The sequence below is a fragment of the Falco punctatus genome (genome assembly GCF_963210335.1).
Source record: "Falco punctatus genome assembly, chromosome: 1".
Lineage (NCBI taxonomy): Eukaryota > Metazoa > Chordata > Aves > Falconiformes > Falconidae > Falco > Falco punctatus.
In genome coordinates, this window is record NC_137580.1 from 62,719,744 (window position 1) to 62,736,617 (window position 16,874).

The 16,874-nt window shown below is 35.0% G+C and overlaps 1 long non-coding RNA gene across 1 annotated transcript; it reads right to left on the minus strand.

The window, feature by feature from the left end:
• Positions 1–460: 460 nt before the first annotated feature.
• LOC308060278 lies at positions 461–16,072 on the minus strand. Its single transcript, XR_013926658.1, has 2 exons — positions 5,109–16,072; positions 461–3,912 (listed from the first exon to the last, which is right to left on the minus strand). It is a non-coding gene; the product is annotated as an uncharacterized lncRNA (long non-coding RNA).
• Positions 16,073–16,874: the final 802 nt, after the last annotated feature.

Below are 16,874 nucleotides of genomic sequence, written 5' to 3' on the forward strand. Positions count from 1 at the left end.
TAGTTAGGTTGCATGGACAACAAGATGAATAGTCAAATTGCTTGGAATTCAAGAACAGTAAGAATCAAAATAAGTAGGTAAGTAAAAGAATATAGCTGAACCTTCTACATTGCAGCCCTGGGGTGACATGAAATATTAAACTGTGCTTTTAACTCCTTGTGCAAAGGTGAATCCTCCTTGATGACTGAACTTTGAGAAAAAATTCTATTAACAAAAATGCTCGATTTTACTTTCCTAATGATCATCTTGTTATAGATTCTTCACTGTCTATGTCAAGCTGAGGAATATTTTTTCATAAATATTTGAGAAATAACTAGCAAAAGAAATCAAAATTAATAATAAATCCTTCTACAAGTACAATGAGAGCAAGAAGCCTACCCAAAGGTCTTCAGACAAACTGATGATCATAACTCCTTTGAAAAACATTTCTGCAAACAAGCAGAAAAAAAACACACACAAAAAAAAATCTACTCAAATTTATTTTGGAGAAGAGAAATCCATTATGGATTACTAAATACATAGAAATTACATATGGTTCAGGCCATGCCTCAGCTGAAAATCTGGGGGCTGTGGGGCAGACAATGTGGGAAAAGTTTGGAATAAGACATGTGTTTTTCCATTTTTTTTTACTTATATCTTACCACTTCTTTTAAAGAAAAAAAAAAAAATGGGTGTTTAACTGAAATTAAAACAAAGTGATTCCTACAAGAAATTTATTAAATGCTTTCAGATTCACATCATGTCAGAGTAATAGTATTATTTCAGTTTTCTTTGGTTTTACAATTTCAGGAAGGATACTAAACACACTTCATCAGTGAGTAAGTAAATGTCAGATAGCCCCCAAAACACATCAATCACCTTACGCTTAATGCTAACACTAAGCTACACTAACAATATGTCAAGGCATAACACAACAAAAATCTGTTTAGAACAGCTGTCTTTGTATTATTCTTGGTCCTATTAAACTAAAATAAAACATACAACATACTTAAATATAAATGTTTGTTTACCAACTTAACAGTATAAAAATGTAGTAGGAAATTGTTAGGCAGTCATCAAGCCTTTTCTTCAAAGTAAAAGGATAAACATGAGAAAATATATAGGGAAAAATTACCGATAGGTAAAAATTCTGAATTGCAATTATCTTGTTTGAGCATCAACCTAATTCAAATTAAGCTAGCAGTTAATAATAGCTAACTTTCCAGAAATTAAAGTCTTCTCATGCTGTTGCCACTAACTAAAAGTTGACAAGATAAAACTACATGAAGTAGTAGACAGTTTTTAAGTGTAATGAACTGGGATTGTTGCATTACATAAATAGCTTTTAAAATAAGTTACTATTATGACTATGTTGTCTCCTCATGAGAGTTTAATTAAATCATAGGATGTTATGAAGAAACTGGACAACTAATTGGCTGATATTTAATGTACTGCATGCTGGACAGAACAAACTGAGAGGCAGATCCTGTTGAAAATTATAGTGGATGCCAGTCACCATATTATATGAGACTATACCATAGTTTGGATAATACTTTGTTAAATGAGGAATGTCAGTATATCTATAAATTCATTGTAGCTGAAATCAGGATGCAGGCACACTATTGTCTAAAGTCATTCTTAGCCAGAGCATCATCAAAAACAAATTTTGATTGTCCTATCTCACAGTCGAGCAATTCAGCCACAACAGTCATAAAAGGCATGGCTGCCACAGCCATAGATACAGATAGTGAGAGCTATATGAGTAAGTTAATTACAAACTGCTGGCCAGAAACAAGAAATTTTTGTTGCAGGCTATGGGGCTAAAATATGCTAGGGCAAACCTTTATAATTCCAGTATTTATATGCATTTATGGACATTTATGTATTCATATTTCTGTACATTACTTTGATTCACCTCTGGTTACCATGGCCCTGTTCTCCCAAATACAGGCCTCATGACAACCTATACTTCAAAAGAAAAAAGAAGGGGAGAAAATGTGACTTTCTTTTTGAACACAGTTCAAAAGAATAGGTAGTAATCTGTATTTATTTTCCACAATTACACTAAAGAAAACAAAAGAAAAAATGAGCAATGGAAGGAATTTTCTTTTGTGCTTGCAAGTGTGAAGCTTTGCATGCCTAAATGCTGATGGCCACTTGTGTAAAATTGAGTGGTCGTAAGTAAAACAGACCATTTGACCTTCATCTCCTACACTTTGCTGTGTTCTATGATTAATTTTTACTAGAAGACAAGATGAGCTTTGTGGGGAAAATAAGTCTTTGTATCTTACTGGCAAAAAAACCCTTGCAAAACTATATCGTCAATGAATTAATTTAGAGAAAAGTGAAATCTGTAACTTTTGTTTCATGTGAAGAGCTCTCTCTAAGCTGTAGCTGAATTCAGATAGCTCATTATCCTGATACATTAAAAAGTTAAGTAATAATATGTTCTTTTGTATAGCCGTCTGATGAGCTTACTTTGATGACTTCTTCCAATAAACCAGCATAATCTCCATAAAGAAAGTCTTATGTAAATCTCATTGTACTCTTAAAAAAAGGCTTACACATCCCTACCTCCACTCACTGTGTAGTTGTTAAGATTCAGCTCTCACTGAAGTGCAGAATTATCTTTCTGTTGACTTCTGTTGACTTCCTTATGTGCATGAGGCACATAAAACCTCTGGCCTGGCTTATCATTGTATTTCAACTGTTATTCTGATTTTCAATCTTGCTTTGAAATATTTTTCCTATCTTGGCAGAGATTCATCTAGCTTCCTGTCTGCTACTCAAGCTTGGTTTTGGAAGTATATTAAAAGTATAACCTTTAAAAAATGGATTGAGATTAACTACTGCTGCAGGTATTTAACGAATGTTCTTTGAGTGCCATAAAACATTGGGGCTTTTCAAGCTGTCAGTGAGAGAGACAGTTATTACTATGAATAATAGATAGAGTTTTGAGATAATTTATATTTTTTGAAAAAATAAAAATCCTATAACTGTAAGATATTGTTCTTGCAGAGAAGAACATCAAAGACAAATTAACTTGGTAGCATTCTGGACCTGACAATTAGAGCTGTTTGAAGAATATTTGTTAAATTATTTACTTAACACATTGTGTAATTTTTTCCCCTGGTAAAATGCTTGGAAAAAAACAATATTTTTATCTCTGGGTAAGTTCTCAAAACACTAGTTTCCTCAGTGTTAGAGACCCCTAGGTGTATTTAAATGTTTGGAGCAATCAACATAAATACATTATTTGTGCTACAGAGCAATATTAAAGCTGATTACAGATACTGAAATGGGTAAATTTTATCTTAAGATTTAGTTAAAGAAAATTTCATTTGACACAAAGAGAGAAGACAGTAATAAGTAATGGGTTGAAAATAAGATGTCTTGAGTTACCTTCACACTGTGTGCATTAACGCACTGCTTAAAAAGATGGGACCATAGCCTCACCATCTTTTGAGCCTATTACCATTTACCCTACCTGAGGTCTCACCCATCAAATTTCTGTTGGTTGTATAGTTCTTTTGGACATGGAAGTCAATATTAACCACTTCTGAGGTGAAAGTTATTTGGTGGAGAATCATAAGGATCTTTCCTTAAGGAAAGACTTCTCTTTAAAGAATCTGTTTCTTAAGAAAAATCTTCTCAAAGTGATTAATGAGAGAGTTGAAGAGCCTTTTTTGGACAATGGATGCAAGATATTAGTAAACAATCTCCATGAGGAATGCAAAATCACGTGAATATGTTCTACCATATCTGATAAACCATGAATTGTTACAAAGGCATTTAATGACTGAAGAGATAGAATGGTGAAAGAATAGGAAACTACAATTGCGCAAAAGAAAGCGAACAATATGCACCTCCTTTGTGGCTCCAGATATCCAGACATGGCAAATAATGGCAATTGTTGAAGAGATGGAATATAACCTGGAAAGAAACAAACACGGGATAACATTAAGAAGACATGAAAACCAGTAAATAGTACAGCAAACTGAAGGCTGTGAACACCACGGAATACTTAACAGGAGATAATTCTACTTAATATACTCAGAACTCAGTATACCCATGCAAGCACTTTTCAGTACTTCATTATGGAAGGTTTCAACAAAGTGGCAGTGATTCACAAGAATGACCAATTAAGGCCCCTTGCTAACAAACATTTTGACATATTCTTAAGTCAAATTCAGTTTATCTGAGTTCAGTCTTTTTGTAGTAAAGGGAAACAAGGTACACCTTACATAAAGTCAAAGAACTGCAGAAGTCTTTATGGAAATGTTATCTACCTGAGTATACGAAAATAAGCTTGAAAGACTATATAGCAATCTCCATAAGATTGTGCTAGTGGTCTCATCAACTAACTTCTCAAAATAATACTGAGAAGAAAGGAACAAGATTTTTTTGGCAAGCCAAAAAATAAAGTAATGAAGTAAGATGTAATAACTTGTGTATATCTTTACACTATAATTTTGAGATTAGTAGCATATCTGGTATTAGTAGCAGAAAAATTCAATATATATGTAAGTATTTATCTACATGTATGCATACTCCTGAGTTTCTTTTATTCAGGTTCTATCTGAAAATTCAAAATAAATACAATGATGAATCAAATGCTTTTCCTTCTAGGTAATGTCAACAACACCGTTCAAATATAATTATATGTATGACTGATTTCTACTTCTAAATGGAAAGAAGACAATAAAATAGTATTCTAGGAATTTATTTCTGTTGTGATTGTATATTTGATGTCTCATGAAAGGTGAAAAAAAATTAAGTATATCTATATTTTAACCCAATGTTATAGTATCTTGGGCCAACATTATGTCTTTTGGTACACTGCCATCTTCTTCTCAAAGGATCCCCACAGAACTCAAGAATAGTTTATACTCACATCACTAGAAGAAGCAAGAGGCCTTTCAAGATATTAAAGTGAGATTTAAAAGAAAATTATTTGAATATGTTTTTTCAGTAAGTAGTGTTACTTCTAGCATTTCTAGTAGCAAAGGCTTTGACTTTTGGTTGCACATCCTTTTCTTCTTTTTATAAAATAAATAGAATTAGTAAATTTTTGAAGAGTTAAAATAACAGTCATGCCATCTCAAAAAACATTTTTAGATTTTGCAAACCTGTACGCATTCCACTGTTGAAAATCAAACATATTTCTGCTGAAACACAAGTTGTATTAACAATCAAAGGCAAGCTCTCAGTTCAAAAGTCTTCAAGATCCATTAATTTAAATATGATTTCCCATCTTCCTTCTTGTGTCCCAGAATCTTATCTCTCATTATAAAAAGCACTGCAGTTTTGCAGAGTCCTTGTATGCAGCTGTTAGTCATGGTGCTTGGAATACACTGATTAAAGAAATAATGTAAAAAAAAAAAAAAAAAGAGTAAGGGAAAATGAGATTAAATCTCTAACAAAGCTTTATTGCTATCAATAAACTCTCCTATCTCCAGTACACACACTTGTTAAAACTATATGGAACAAATTACCATCAGGACAGACAATTAAGCTGGAAAAACAGTAGACTTGTGGCATGAAATGAAAAAAAGCTAAGAAATTCAAATTCACATTTAACACTTCATCATTCCATTCCCGCACAAAGCATAGTATGTGCCATCTTTATTTAAATGGCTGTTAGATCTGTGCACTTTTTGACTTCTCAAAATTATAGTACCTGCATTTATTCTGAATTCTTTAGCAGAGATGTAGAAGTCTGTATTTATGTTTGGCATAACTGCTTGCTACAGAAAGTTACTTTTAAAGCATATTATTTACCAGAGAAATAAAAATGCCTGTTTTAAAACCACTCACAACTTCTGCACAATCGCACAAGCAAAACTGAAGGGAACACTAGGGATGCAATCAAGTCAAAGCTGGCACCAGAACGGATCTTAAAAATACTGTAAGATTGTCTAGATAAATCCATATTCAAGCATACAAGGAGTTCTTCTGGAAAAATATATCTACAAATAAAAATACTGATTAACACTAGCAAAACTCCCATCCAAAATGAGATGTTCAGAGTCATTCCTAAACAAAAAAGTATCTTCTTTTAAAAGAACTTTAGAGGATTAAGTTTGGTGCAAGCAGGAGTAATTACAAACTTTTAGGTTAGACTCCTAACATATTTTCTCCTTTGAATCTGTAGAGAGTTAGAGGAAAAAAAGGAAAAGGGAGACTTGGATTGACACTCATATCTATATTCCAGCACTGTAAAAAAATCAGATTCCAAGATGCAGCATGTTGTTCCATTAGTGGAAAAAACACATACCTCACTGAAATGTCAGGATGGTGTCTGGAACCAGAAGACTTACCCAGACTTCATATCTCTTTCTTGAGATTTAACCAAAACAAACTGTCTCCTTCAGGGCATGCCTCAACTAGTTAGGTAATTCCCTCACTGACCGCTGTGCTGGCAACACAGCAAGCTGCCCAAGAACAATATTTGTGCATATACAGCATAGTCTCAACCAAGTTCAAGAGAGATTAGAAAAATAGGCACGTAAGTCCCTGTTGGGGGGAGGGGGGCATGCCTCAAAGATGTTTAATACTGACAAGTTCCGATATGTAGAAAAAAACAAATCAAAGTTACTTTCTGGATACAGAGTCAAAGATGCCTTACTCCCTACTAAGAACATCCACCTGGATGGATACAGACGATTGCTTGTTCAAGAAACATGTTAGCCAAATAACTCTGTTTAATCATGGTTGTGCAATACTGTTTACATGCCAATAAAATAAGGAGGACCTTCCTCCTTTCTATATAGTAATTTATTTGTCAAAGCAGTGATTCTCAGCTTTTGTAGCTGGTAAATTAGATTGGGGGGGGGGGGGGGGGGGAGGGGCCAGATCCCGAGGTAATTTTGTATTGCCAAACTTTGTATTGCCACAGCAGTTTTCATTTTGTGACCAAAGTAGGATGAAAATTTAAGTGACCTCTTATTACTTACACCAGATTTGTGTACTTGCTTGTTTTCAAACACATATATTTTATTTATCTTTTTAAAACTCTATATATACTTTTACAGTGGTTTTGCATTCCAGTCTTTGATATATTATATCACATTAATTGTCTTTTACCAGAAGTTACAAAATATACGGGTTAGAATACTTTGGAGTAAGAAATATGCACTCCTTGGCTTCTTTTTGAACAAATTCAGGCTCATCTCCTAAAGAACACAGTTAATGGATCAGCATCATACAGGATGGACAACTCCAAAGTTTGCTTACATATTTTACATTGAAGAATAATTTCTTAAAAGAATTCTAAGATCATGATTCAAGACCGCTTATTCCCGGCTAAGCATTTTAAGCTTATCTGTTCAATGCACTCTTGTCAGATGGTTGTAAACCTACTGTTCTCTGGGTAGCATGCTGGCATACTGCTGATCCTGCTGATCTCAACCTAACAAGACAAATGTTTCACAAAGAATGAGGTTTTGCTTGGGATTTTTTGTTTGTTTGCTTCAGAGCATATTTCTAGTCACAGTCCTAAGAAGATTTCACGTAGGTGGACATACCAATTTTCAATCCTGTGTCACGTTAACTAGGTTTTCAGTGAAACATCAGTGCTTATTGTGTCCTATTATTTTCCCTGCACAATTTATTCCTTCTATTATTTATCTGTCTAGGACACTTTTCTTTTAATATGCATGGATTGCATGACATACAATCCTACATCTTTATTCCTATTTTGAAGGGTAACATTCATTTCTACAACTCTTTTCAGATTCAGCCCATGAACTAAAGAGCAGAGCAGGATCACAGAAATCCATGGTAAAAAAAAGAAATAAAAATGAAGTGGTAAGAAGTGTGAAAGTTAATTTCAGCATAGCTGAAAAAGTGATTGTACTTTAATAAATTTGAACACTGTTCCATTAGCAATAGGTTGACTATTAATATGAAGAAATTAATTGAGTAAACTGATTCAGACTTTTCAACCACAGTGCCAAAGATTATACCTCAAATAATGCAGCTGACATCAAATCACATACTCAGATGAGCTGTTAAATGAAATTATTAAGATTTTGTAGGAAAGAATGCATCTTGTTCAAATAAATATTGTTTTCCATTTTGAAGGGAAATGGGAAAAGACACATGAGTTAAGACTAATTCATATTATTTTCAGCAGGTTGAATCTTAAGAGAAAATGTCTGTCTAACATCATTGCTCCTCACTGTTCAACCAACAGGTTATCATGGATTGTCATCAGCAAGTGAATGAAATCTCAGAATAGAGTGAAAACAAATAGATCATTCTTCACTACTTATCTGAGAAATGCACCTGTGTCCTGGGGCAAGAAGATACCAGACAACTCCATTTCCCATAGTGTACCAGCCTCTAAAAAACTTCAGAACTGGTCAAGCCCCCATATTTATTACCCTCCTAAGTACACTGTAAGAATTTCTGAAGTGCTGCAGGAGCCAGCAGTAAACATCAGGGGAGGTTAACACTGCCAGGACTATCATAAAAAGCCAGCCAGCCAGCCTGACTCTGATCTCAATTTCTTTGGAGGGAATCCAGTAGAAGACAATGGAGCTATGTTGGATGTGTAGTGCTAAATTGAGATCTAAATCTCCCCTACACATTTTAAGGGTGTCTGCTTAAATGAAGTTTGGGACCATTCTATAGGACTGACTATACAGCTGCAAACTACTCCAAATGTTCATGTTTACTTCAGAATCTGATAGGTATTTGAAACTTTGGCACACAACTGCATTTATTCAGTGACAGCCTATATTTTCCAGGGTACTTTCGTTATGGACATGCATAGTATGTACTTGACCATCTGATATAATGACGTCATTAAAAAAAAAACATTGTTGGACCATACTTTAATTTTAGTCTGCCAGAACAAATTTCTGTCCTAGAATTTTTTCTATAAATAAATTGAAGGGTAAAATGAATTAAAGGTCATATTTTGTAAAATAAAATAATTAAATGTGCACAGAAACAGAAAACTGGAAGTGGATATTCAGGTTAATTTTTCAACCATGTTTATTTTTATTTTGATAATATCCAGTAGGACTAATTCTATTTATGTACTTTCTGTTCTACAAAAGCTCTACTCTTTTTAAACAAGGCCATACATGGGTTGGAGGCAGATCTTTGTGTCACATGTATCAAACAGAGAATGTCCATACTCTTTGCTTAAATGTGGCATTACACAGAGTTACTGAAACATAATAGTGAACAGCTTGATGTTCGTGTACTTCTGTCTTTTAAAAAGCAAGTTGAAAATTAAGTCAGCATGGTTTGACAACAATGTTATCCATGCATTTGAAATTAATTAGATTAAGTGAACAAATTCTAGCAGTTTAAATCAGTGGAATATACAAATGGGTAAAATAAGCTTATTAATTCAATGTATTATGGCAAACCTGTTGTTTTCATTCTTGCTCTAGATTAAATTAGAAGTTGCAATTAGCAGTCATCACAGGAATTTTTGCACTTCAGGACCACAAAATCCTCAGCAATTTGAGATCAAAATAACACTTGGGCACTGCAATAGTTATAATTAGGATCATGTAGTTCACCATATAAGAAAGGAGCAAAATTATCTTTGGAAAACATTTGGCATGAGTTGGCTGGTACTTCTGAGCACTAACAAAAGCTACAATAAAACTTAATTTGAACTGAATTGAGAGACAAAACATGAAAAGATAATAATGCAGAATGTACTTGGATTTAAGCTTGTGGGTTCTTTCAAAACTATGCCAGCTTTCATGGATACCCAAGTTTAAGAAAAACGTATTGCAAATGTGCTCTAAAAGCAAAAGCTGTAGGGTCTCAAGAGTGAATAATGTGGCCCATCCAGTCACGTGAATGCATAATGTTTCTGTTTCTAATTTTTTGTATTTTTGTTCTCAACAAAATTGTTTGTATGGATTACCCCTTCTATGCAGTGGTTGTAGCATGTGACTCAATTATATTTCTGAACTGCCTTTTCAGCTTTATGTATTCTTAGATACAAAGATCCCTTTCTATGCCCATTGTTCTGTGAAGTGGGAAGAAAAGATTTAACTCGTATTCTGGTGTCAGGATATGACAGAATTACTAATGTTTCTGATGTTGAAAGAAAATTAATATTTCTCATTTAGATTGTTTCCTTGCTTCCCTCCACACACCACCCCCCCACCCCTCCCTTGGTTTAGCCTATTTTAGCTTTAAATTCTGTTCTGTGTGAAAATAATACAAACCTAAAATTTCCAGCAAGTCCACTTTCAAAACTCAGCTGTGGTTCTAAATATCATATTTTAGGACGTAGTCAATATAGTCCCAGCAACTAGAAGTAACACCATCCCCATTTTCGTTTACCCATTGAAGTGCTGGAGTGAGTTAGAGAACTAAAACATCTGCTTTAAAAAGAGATGCTACTGGGTTCCTGTTTAATGATAACAAAGTAAAGTTTGGCCTGTCCATTGCAAACACTCACTCACTCCTGTTAGAAACTGTCAGACAGACCAGAAGTCTTAATTAAAAGTAAGAAAATTGGGTAGCAAGAGTAAGTCTGAGAGTATTGTTATTTGTGATGGGAAAAGGTAAGCAAAACCTCCTCCTACAAAATCCTAACAAGGCTCCAAAGTTTATTGATTTTTTTTTTTTGCCTGGAGACTAGAATCACAAAGGAAATAAATCTTAACTATTAATGCAGTTAAGCTGTGCTTAAGCTCTGCTGCAAACCATCTGCAAAATAAATCTCCCTCTCAATTACCTATATATCTAGGAAAAGTCTTAAAAGGTTCACTACCCAAGTGTATGTACATTGAACAAACAGATGGAGAACACTGCTAGGCCACAAAATACATCATACACTGTAAAAAGATTATCCCCTGAGAGCCTGCCAACCTAATTAATTTCCTATATATACTTCCCTGTCCCTTACTTCCCATCCAGCAGTTCAGGGGTGATGTTAGACTTTTCTGCATTCATATCCTTCAGGTTGGGAAAGCTACTATAAATGTTGGAACCTCTGCCTTGCTAAACATTAATGAAACAGCATGTTAGCTTTACACTAACTTAGTTATAAAGTGGGATAATTACACCCATTTTTAAACACTCCATAAGTAACACTATCACAATTATTCAGAATGAATAGAGGGTGGGGGGTGTGGTCTTACACCTTCTCCTTGACCTACCCATTCCCTTTTTTTCCTTTTGCGTAACACTGTTAGGAAACAAGTAGCCTACACTAACAATTATTTAATCGGGAACATTTCCCTCATACCCCTAGTGTCTCCAGTAATAAATTAAATTAAGATATTCTACCCTGGCCTTCTCAAAGAGACATTTGCCTCTATATTTCATTTAGATCTTCCATTTCCCACATATTGTCCTACTTGGTCCCAACCCTTCAAACTCTGTTGGTCTTAAATGACTTTTGGTCAACAGAAACAGTGTTTTTATTTTGCTTTGTATTCAATTTCTACTTAACTCAAAATCATGTGATGTTTAATCACAATATTTCCAATATCATTTATGTAACAGAATTTGAAGTGATGTAAAAATATTTTTCAAACATTTAAGAAGATATTAGCATATTTTTGTTGTTGCTATATTTATAAATCATTAGCTTTTAATAATCCTGCCCAGAATATTCTATTTCAACCCCAATTCCCATTTCAGAAAGTTGCAATACTAACAACATGATTTTTCTGCTGTTTATTGATCCGTGTTTGAGCTCTTTGAGACCAGCTGATTTTTCTGTTTGGCTTTAATTGATTGACACGGAAATTAAATTCCAGCTGAGCATTTGGTGGTCAGTAAGATCCTGCATTTTATTTTGCTAGTGTTTGAACTGTCTGAAATACTAACCTCATGTTCACCAAAGTCAGACAATGAATCAGCCATGGATTCTGAATTACAACCAAGAATAATTCTGGTGACTACTTACCTCACAGGTTTCTATCACTTCCTTTACAATTAAAAAAAAAATAATATCTTGGAATACATATGAAATGAAAGTAAGCTATGAAATGCTGTTACCAGCCTGGGGTTGCTGCAAACAATTCCATTATCTTGGGGAAAAAATCAGACACTCACAGATATAGATGTGAAGTAATCCATTCATATTCATGCACTTGTTTTACTGAGACGTTAAATGAGCAGTCCCTTAAAAAATTAATTTCTATGGTTTCATGCTCTGACCAGTAAAACCTCTGCAAGACAGTGTTTCCTAAAAAGACCAATATTATTTCTTTCCTGTCCTGTTGATGTGTTGCCACACCAGGGGTTAAATTAGTGACATGCCCTTGTTATTAGTCATTTAATATTTTATTAAACTTTCTGTTGCCCTCTGCTTTAGCTAAATAAAACTTAGATATTCACTAAACTAAACCAAAACTTTCCATCTGTTTGACTTTTTCACACTGCCGCAGAGCTGCTTGGACAATTGTTATCCTGAAAGCTACCCAAGTCAGGCAGACATCTGATGGAGAATATGTTGTATTCTAATTACCACAGAAATGCTTACAATTTAAATATAAGAAAAGGCTTGTTATAGTGAGCATGTCAAATGTAGTGGTGTCCAAAATAAAATCCATATTCGGAGTCGGTTTGTCTGGTACAAATATGATTTTAACTTTGTAACAGTGATGGCTTCCATATGATGCTAGAGATGATCAAAATAAGAGGGATAGGGAAATAATTGGCTGGAACAGACCTTTTTCTTTCTTCTTGATAGAAAATGTTTTAGCAGATGCCTGTTCTGAAGGAACTCTTCCAGCACTCTGGAAATGAAGCACATGAAGCTCACTCCTTTAACTGCCAGTGATAAACATAAAAGAAAAACGTTTTATTTTGACTAGTATTAAGGGACATAATTTTAAATCCTCACTGCAAGTTACTTGCCTTAAAATATAAAGTATATCTAGAGGCATAAGTCATAATATTTTATCTATTATTTGACAACCCTAATGTGAAACTCTCTACACTGTAGAAATCTGTTTTTTTCCCTGGTTTTGGGCTGAATCATTTATAGAGGGGGGAAACTCAGAAGCCCTCCTTTGTGAAATGGAAAGCTTAGTTCTTCAATGGAATATGGGAATCACATTGAACTTGACTGCTTCCTTGGGATGATGCCACAAGCTATTACTATTGAGCCAGGAGAAGACCATAGCCAATGGAAAATGGAAAAGAGATTTTTCTCATCAAGTTGTACAGGAGCTTTGACAATATAAAAACAAAATAATAGTGAATTTGACTTCTAGGTATCTTAGAAAGTGGATGAGCTTCCACTTATTAAGTGTACTTGTGTAAGGAGTAATGCACAGCTATAACTGAACACTAATTTGTAGGAAAGCCTGGGGTTTAGCATCACTAAAGTGAGTAATTTAACTCACTCTTGTGTTAAAGATGGAGAAGTATCCTGGGGACTATTCAAGACTACTTTTTTTCAGATTTTATTACTTCCTGCCATATCACAGCTGAAATAAGTTAATTATGTTGTCAGATTGTATCTTAGAGTAGAACTGGAAGGAAAAATAGTGGTCAGTGTTTCGGCTAAAAGTTGCTTTAGAACAAGCAATTTTGATTAAAAATAAGAATTACTAAGAACGGGTTTTGTTCTCCAACAGAATAAATGCTTCTAATAAAGTGACTATCTCATGAGGATTCTCTATTAAATGAATGATCTCAGGCAAGTAGTCTATGTCGAATAATGCTGAAAGGAGGTATATTTCAAAACAGATAACTTTATCTTGTTGAAGACAAGTATGCATGCAGAATATGATTAAAGATGGCTGACATAGGTGGCTTTCCTGACTGTCTTGGAAAAAGATCCAGTGCTTCCTAGGATCTTCAACAGACCTCTCCCAGCAAAAACAAACCCAGATTGTTTCATACAAAGCACTCCAGGTTCAATGAAGTTGGTATTTTTAAATGAAGCTTAAGAGGAAAAAAATGGATTGTTCCTATTATTTGAAACTTTAGTATGTAAAGCAGACTGTACCGGTCCATCTTGTTTTCCTGACAGTGACACATGAATACTCAAATCATATAAAATATCTGACTAGCTTTTCAACAGGCTGAACTTGTTGCAGTCACCATTTTAAAGTACAGTGCACAATCGGGAGCAAGTATGAAAGACTCCAAATCTCCATTTCAGACTTACATTTAAGTTTAAACATAATCTCTTAGAGAGCTGTGATAAAGCAACTAAGCTCAGACCAGTGAATTCAGTTCAAACAATAACAGCCTTTATGGTAAAACTGATGGTGTCAGAGGTTGCGGGCTGAGCAGCAGTCAGAGCACACTGTAGGTCTGGTTCCACCACTTCATATTCATGTGAAGGCGGAATGACCTCTCTCTTTCAGAGAAAGTTGTAATCAGCTTTTATTTCTGACAATCACATAGAACAGTCAAAAAAGTTAACCATCCTTGGACATCTAACTATTCTATGTGCTCCCTGAACATCAATCCATACCTGAGACTTTCAGCTTGGGTATATTTAGTGGGTCACCCTAGAGAAATAAGATGCTGAAGCAGGTGCGTAAAGACATATGCTGGTTTTGCCTCGGATAGAGTTAATCTTCATGATGTCTAGTACACTGTTATGTTTTGGATTTGTGCTCAAAACAGTGTTGATGATTCAGGGATGTTTTAGTTACCGCAGAGCGGTGCTTACCCAGAGCTAAGGCCTGTTTCTGCCCGTCACCCCACCCCAGCAGCAAGCAGGCTGTGGGGGCACAAGGGGTTGGGAGGGGGCACAACCAGGACAGCTGACCCCAGCTGACTGACTAAAGGAATATTCCATAGCATTTAATGTCTTGCTGAGTATATATAAGCTGGAGAAGGAAGCAAGGGGACTTCCAGCGTTAGGGCGTTTGTCTTCCGAAGTAACTGTTACACATGCTGGAGCCCTGCTTTCCTGGGGATGGCTGAACACCTGCCTGCCCGTGGGAGGTGGTGGATGAATTCCTTGCTCTGTTTTGCCTGCATGCACAGCTTTTTCTTTACCTGGTAAACTGTCTTTGTCTCAATCCAAAAGTTATCTTACTTTTACCCTTCTGATTCTCTCCCTCATCCCAGCAGTAGATAATAAACAAGCAGTTCTGTGGTGCTTTGTTGGGGTAAACCACCACAAGGCAGCACATCCAGACTTCAGCATGACCCTCAGGCTACCTCTGCTCTACAGTACAATGTCAGAGAATGTCCATCTGAACATCTTGGCTGCTTCTTGGTCTCCCGGACTAGTACTTTGGGATTATTCAGAGGTATTTGACTGAAAGATTAACAAAACCAGAATCCAAGAAGGACTTTATATTAAAAAAATAATAATAATACATACTATACTCTTTTGCTTATTCATAATGCTGTTAGGTTTTCTGAAGCTGAAAGGAGGGCTGACTTTGTCTTGAGTAAGACAGTGGGATGAACTGTACAGTCTAAATCGAAGGCTTGGTGAGTATCTACCATGTCTTAGAAGGTGAGAAGGAAGGATTGTTGAAGAAGTTTTTGTTAATATAATTGAATAGCAGATTGACAGTTACTTCCACTTAATGAGACTGTAAACCTGGATAAGGAAAGATATGTTTTTCTCTTAAACATCCTTTAATCTCTACTCCAGGAAACATAGAATTGTAAGTGGGATAGTAAGCCTGTGAAAGCAACATACACACAAACAGAAACAAACATCAGGTTTCACAGAAAAGCCCTAGGATTTCAACTGTGTGTGATATTCAGCATCTTAGCTGTTTAGCTGCTAAGCAGCAGCAACAATATTTACTCTGATATAAATGAACTGAGTAGATGCATTAAATATTACAATCAATAATCTACTTAGATTATGAACTTGGGACACGTGCAGATATTATTAGTGGTGTTCTCTAGCAAATTTGTTTTTCTGATATTGTGCTCGAAGTTCTAATCCTGCTGCCTAAAGGAATAATCAATTGCAACTACAGGATTGTATATGCTATTTCTTTTTTTCCTTGTTCTTGGAAACAAACTTTCACCTTTACTTTCATATAGCTTTACCTAGAACATCAACCATCTCCTCCGAATGATCTCTTTTCTAACATAATAAACAGTTGACATTCCATGTATAAAACCTGACTTTCTCTGAACTGGAACTTAAGCGAATTATGATTTTTATGTTAATGACTAATAAAATGATCAAAATCTCTTCCCATAAAACTTCATTCTTCTGTGCATTCAAGGAAAGACAGTTACATCATCTAACACATAATGTTCAGAAATGTCAATAAAAACGTGAAGTGGCATGAGTGACTAAAGCAGTAATACTCTGTGCAGAGCAGTTCATTTTCTGCAGAGCAGATTATATACATCTGGGTGTTTGACATTCTCCTTGATTGACTTTAAGAACTGGATAGTGTTAAAAAATCTGCATGATCTTTTGATATATTTTTGTGGATGATACACCTAAAATTAATATAAGTCAAAAATGAATCAACTTGGGATGGAGAAAAGATGGGAAGGAAAAGACAGTGGGAAAATAACAAAGTAATATCTCTAAATACAGAGATCTTACAAGAAGCCCTTCACCAGTTAGTCCCAGGAGGGTGAAAAAGTATTCAGAAGTGTCACTTGCCTTTTCCTTTCCCTCCTAGCCGAACCTTGTACAGCTTTCCCTAGAATAGCTATTGGTCTATCACCTCCACACTATTAAGGTGGTGTGCAAATGTGCCACAGTGTGCCCAAAAGAGCTGTAAAAGTACCTTCCCTTAAAGGACAAAAAAGTTTAAACAAAAATTAGTCTAAGCTATGCTTATCTGCATGCTAAAGGATTAGAAACTCACATTCTGTTCAGCTGAATACAAATGTGCATGTAATGTGCAGTAAGTTTGACAGATTTTAAAGGTTATGTAACTAATGAAATTCCCAACATGTTGTATAGGTACATAACTAGTAACTCCTTAACTTTGTTTTGT